The sequence below is a fragment of the Salmo trutta genome, chromosome 1 (assembly GCF_901001165.1).
Source record: "Salmo trutta chromosome 1, fSalTru1.1, whole genome shotgun sequence".
NCBI classification, from domain to species: Eukaryota; Metazoa; Chordata; class Actinopteri; order Salmoniformes; family Salmonidae; genus Salmo; species Salmo trutta.
The window spans coordinates 23,233,873-23,239,442 of NC_042957.1; the positions used below are offsets into that span (position 1 = coordinate 23,233,873).

General features: G+C 44.9%; 1 non-coding gene across 1 annotated transcript; it reads right to left on the bottom strand.

The window, feature by feature from the left end:
• Positions 1 to 693: 693 nt before the first annotated feature.
• trnae-cuc (transfer RNA glutamic acid (anticodon CUC)) lies at positions 694 to 765 on the bottom strand. Its single transcript has one exon. It is a non-coding gene; the product is annotated as a tRNA-Glu (tRNA).
• Between the last annotated feature and the right edge of the window lie 4,805 nt (positions 766 to 5,570).

The following is a 5,570-nucleotide window of genomic DNA, read 5'->3' on the forward strand; positions in this document are numbered from 1 at the left end:
GTCATCAAGGTAAAGGGTGGCTACTTTGAAGAATCTCAAATATAAAATCTATTTTGATTTGTTTAACACTTTTTTGGTTACTACATGATTCCATATGGGTTATTTCATAGTTGTGATGTCTTCACTATTATTCTACATTGTAGAAAATAGTCCAAATAAAGAAAAACCCTGGAATGAGTAGGTGTGTCCAAACTTTTGACTGGTACTGTATATATGTATTATTATTTTTTTTTTAATTGTTGGGGGTGTGGGGGGTTCGGCCTTAAATGGGGACTTGCAACCTGAAGGCTTGCCAGTTGCCCATCCCTGGGCTAGATATTCAAGGTCTTTAAAATCAACAATCCAATGTAAAATCATGGAGCTCAGTGTCATCAAAAGCCGGGTCAAACTTCATATTACATCAACTGTGCCACTTTCTGTTTGTGAATAACAGCAAGGGGACATTTATAATGACTGAATTCATGAGCTCATCAAGCGCCATGCCTTTTGATTTCAGCCGAGTAGCAATTGCTGTGATTAGACCGCCATCTAGCGGTGAAATCTGAAAAGGAGACAAAGAATTTACCCGAATCCTTCGCTGGGTAAAGTGGATCATATGCGTTTTTCAATGTTCAAACATGTTAGTTATGTCACTAGCACTGTCAAAAGATAAGATGAGAAATTGTACAATAAGCAGCACTACCAAAACGCAAATTCCCTGACCGGGAATCGAACCCGGGCCGCGGCGGTGAGAGCGCCGAATCCTAACCACTAGACCACCAGGGAAAGATACTAAGAAATGCAACTTTAGATTACTTAAACAAAATATAAAAAATACACTTCATTACCAAAAGTATGTGGACATTGGTTCGTCAAACATCTCATTCCAAAATCATTGGCATTAATATGAAGTTGGTCCCCGTTTACTGCTATAAACGTCTCCACTCTTCTGGGAAGGCTTTCCACTAGATGTTGGAACATTGCTGCGGGGACTTGCTTCCATTCAACTACAAGAGCATTAGTGAGGTCGGGCACTGATGTTAGGCCCGGCTTGCAGTCGGCATTCCAAGTCTTCCCAAAAGTGTTCAGTGCAGTTGAGGTCAGGTCTCTGTGCAGGCCAGTCAAGTTCTTCCACACCGATCTCGACAAATCATTTCTGTATGGACCTCGCTTTGTCCACGTTGTCATGGTGAAACAGGAAAGGGGCTTCCCAAAACTGTTGCCACAAAATTGGAAGCACAGAATCATCTAGAATATCACTGTATAGACCCTTTTCCAGTACACGACACACTGACGTCACTCACTGATGTGCGCGCCTTGGCGGCAGTAAGAAAGCCATCGCCATCTGCACCCATTCAGCATACGTTTACAATTATGTTTTGATTCTTGCTTGAACAGTCGCTAAGATGATATTTGGTTGTGATCTTTGCAAAATAACTATTTTGGATAAAGCAATTGTTAGCTAGAATGCTAACGCTCATTGATATAGACTGTAGCAAAAGCTAGCCAAAGAGCCATTTTACTGGTTGAAATGTAAGTGTTTTTTTTAAGTACAATGCAGTTGATTTGCAATAATGACACAAACTTTATATTAAGCAGGACATTCATACTAGCCTTAAAATCCAATTATAATCCAAAAGTAGTGTGAAATGCACTCATAAGCAACATGTAAATAGAGGCTTTTTTTGCTGCCGTTCTATAATAACCCCCCCTGTTCTGCCACCAACTAGCGTGCACCGCCCTAGTGAGGCAATATTTGTAAACACAGAAAGGGGTCTATGCTGTAGCGTTAAGATTTCCCTACACTGGAACTAAGGGACCTAGCCTAAACCATGAAAAACAGACTCAGACCATTATTCCTCCTCCACCAAACTTTACAGTTGGCACTATGCATTTGGGCAGGTAGGGTTCTGGCATCCGCCAAACCCAGATCCATCTGTCAGACTACCAGATGGGGAACTGCTTCAGAGTCCAATGGCTGTAGCTTTACACCACTCCAGCAGAGGCTTGGCATTGCACATGGTGATCTTAGGCATGTGTGTGGCTGCTCAGTCATGGAAACCCATTTCATGAAGCTCCCAATGAACAGTTATTGTGCTGACGTTGCTTCCAGAGGCAGTTTAGAACTCGGCAATGAGTGGGCATGGTTGTGTGTTCGATTTCATACACCTGTCAGCAACGGGAGTGGCTGAAATAGCCAAATCTATTTATTTGAAGGGGTGTCCATATACTTTTCCCCATGTAGTTTAGTTCTGGAGTTGGCTATTTTAAATGCAGATATGCCTGTGTGCCCATTTTATACTTTAAATGCCAAACATCGGTCAAATACTATTAGTAGTATTTACTATGTATCTGATTTTTTTTAACAGCGGTCGTTGCGAATTAAACAGCTAGACACCAGTCAGGCCCCAGAGGACTGGAATTGCCCAGGCCTGCTCTAGAAGGTCATGCTCCAGGAAATTGAGGAATCCGGGAGAAAGAGAGCGTGCTTGTTTGAAATGGAAAAGCGTCGCGGTAGATGTTGATAAAGAAGTACATCAAGACGAAGCAGCTGCTTTACAAGTGGGATGCACTGTTGAACACTACATCCCGAGGGGTTCGTGCTGATTGTACGGAGATTGTGACAGCCAGTTAAATGGCGTCCCTTGACAAAGCAAGAACAAGATGTATGTCAGGAGAAGTACAGTATTATCATAAGGAGACTTATACTTGGAATACGGAGGAGGAATGGAGGGAAAAAGAGAGACAGAGGAGGTCTAAGAGAGAGAGAGAGAGGGAGGAAGAGGGTGATCTTGAGTCGGTTAAAAATTGTGGAAAAAAGGGAGATGGTTTGTTAAAGAATAATGGTAGAAAGTGTATGCAGAGTGAGTTGAAGACAGGAGGAGAAATGGAAGTGAATGAGGGCAAAGTATCAGAGGTGGTAGGCGTGGTGAAGCTCTCAGAGCCCGAGGCTTGCACCGAGGGTCAGGATAAAGATGAGTCTGTGACAGTAGGAGTGAAGTTTTTGGAAAAAGTTTACCCTTTTGAGGTTTCAGGGTGGGTTAAAACAGAGTCGGGTGCTGTGGAATTGGTGAGAGTAACCAGAAGTGGTCTTGTGATAATTGTTTGTGTTTCTGCTGGTCAGAGGGAACAGGTGTTAAACGAATGGGGGCAAGAGATGTGAGTGGTTTTGCTCTCAAGAAAAGGGCGCCATTGAAAGGATTGATTACTGGGGTAGCGGTAAATGTGAAAGCTGGCCAACTGAAGAGGAAGATTCCCGGTGATTGGCGCAACCCAGACAGGGTGGCATGAATGGTGAAACAGAAGAGTCATTGCCTGTTTTTTTTAGTTTTGATGAGTCTTTGTCCGAAAAAGTGATGTTAGGATATATAAGTTATCCTGTACGAGCTTTTGTGTCGACTACATTACATTGTTACAAGTGTCAATCTTATGGGCGTGTGGCAGCAGTGTGTAGGAGGGAGGTTCCTAGATGTGAGAAGTGTGCAGAAGGGCATGAGACAAAGGAATGTGTAGCATTGGGGAAAGAAGTGGTATGTGTTAATTGTAGGGGTGCCCATGGAGCTGGGGATCAGAAATGTCCCGTGCGAGAAAGACAGGTTGAGGTTTCCAGGGTTAGAGTAGTGCAGAAGTTGTTTATATGCTGAGGCAGTGAAGAAAGTAGAGGAAGATGGGTCAAGGGGGAGAGATCCTGAGAGGAGTGGTGTGAGTAGCAGATTTGTACCAGTACAGAGGGATAAACCAACTGTAACGCCCTGGCCATAGAGAGGGGTTTTTGTTCTTTATTTTGGTTAGGCCAGGGTGTTACATTGGGTGGGCGTTCTATGTTCCTTTTTCTATGTTTTTGTATTTCTTTGTTTTGGGCCGTGTGTGTGTGTGTGTGTGTGTGTGTGTGTGTGTGTGTGTGGCTCCCAATCAGGCACAGCTGAAGCTCGTTGCTGCTGATTGGGAGTCACACATAAGGAGCATGTTTTTCCTTTGGGTTTGTGGGTAATTGTTTCTGTCAGTGTTTTGTACCAGACAGGACTGTTTGCTGTCAGTTTACTCTTTTCTTGTTTTGTATAGTGTTCATGTTGTTTATATTAAATTCTAATAATGAACACTAACTCCGCTGCACCTTGGTCCACTTCTTCAGACGACAGCCGTTACAGAATTACCCACCACCAAGGGACCAAGCAGCGGAAGAGGGAGGTCCGGGCAATGGAGGAGACGCCGGCCAGCAGACGGGGTCGCTGGCGTCGGTCGAGGGAGCCCGGAAGACACCCCCAAGAATTTTTTTGGGGGGGGCTAATGGGGTGGTCCGGAAGGGCAGAGGAGGAGCCCAGACCACTGCTCTCGTGGGGGATGACGGCAGAGGAAGAGACGGAGATGAGGTGGTTTATTGAGGACCTGCTGAAGGAAGATCTGGAGGAGGAGCCATGGGATGCGGAGTTGCGCGCTGTGTCGCCAGTGCGTCCACACAGCCCGGTGCGTCCGGTGGACATGCCCCACTGGCGCCCTGTGCTCTTCACAGATGAAGCAGGTTCACACTGAGCACATGTGACAGACGTGACAGAGTCTGGAGACGCCGTGGAGAACGTTCTGCTGCCTGCAACATCCTCCAGCATGACCGGTTTGGCGGTGGGTCAGTCATGGTGTGGGGTGGCATTTCTTTGGGGGGGCCGCACAGCCCTCCATGTGCTCGCCAGAGGTAGCCTGACTGCCATTAGGTACCGAGATGAGATCCTCAGACCCCTTGTGAGACCATATGCTGGTGCGTTTGGCCCTGGGTTCCTCCTAATGCAAACAATGCTAGACCTCATGTGGCTGGAGTGTGTCAGCAGTTCCTGCAAGAGGAAGGCATTGATGCTATGGATTGGCCCGCCCGTTCCCCAGACCTGAATCCAATTGAGCACATCTGGGACATCATGTCTCGCTCCATCCACCAACGCCACGTTGCACCACAGACTGTCCAGGAGTTGGCGGAGGCTTTAGTCCAGGTCTGGGAGGAGATCCCTCAGGAGACCATCCGCCACCTCATCAGGAGCATGCCCAGGCGTTGTAGGGAGGTCATACAGGCACGTGGAGGCCACACACACTACTGAGCCTCATTTTGACTTGTTTTAAGGACATTACATCAAAGTTGGATCAGCCTGTAGTGTGGTTTTCCACTTTAATTTTGAGTGTGACTCCAAATCCAGACCTCCATGGGTTAAATTGGATTTCCATTGATTATTATTGTGTGATTTTGTTGTCAGCACATTCAACTATGTAAAGAAAAAAGTATTTAATAAGATTATTTCATTCATTCAGATCTAGGATGTGTTATTTTAGTGTTCCCTTTATTTTTTTGAGCAGTATAGTTGTTGAGCGGCTTCACTGCAAGTAAATTGTATGTTTTTAGAATATTCAATAAATAAAAAATAAATACATGTAAAAAAGTAGTGGTGTCCCATCCTTTCAGGCTGTAGGCCTAAATAGATTAAAATAGTGGAGTATGATATTTATTATAATTTGAGTGTAGTGTTAGATGATTGGGTAATTGCTGTTTTTTTGTTGATCAAAAAAATATGCAAAGTATAAGGGAGGTATACTCCAGTCTAGTAGGTGGCGAT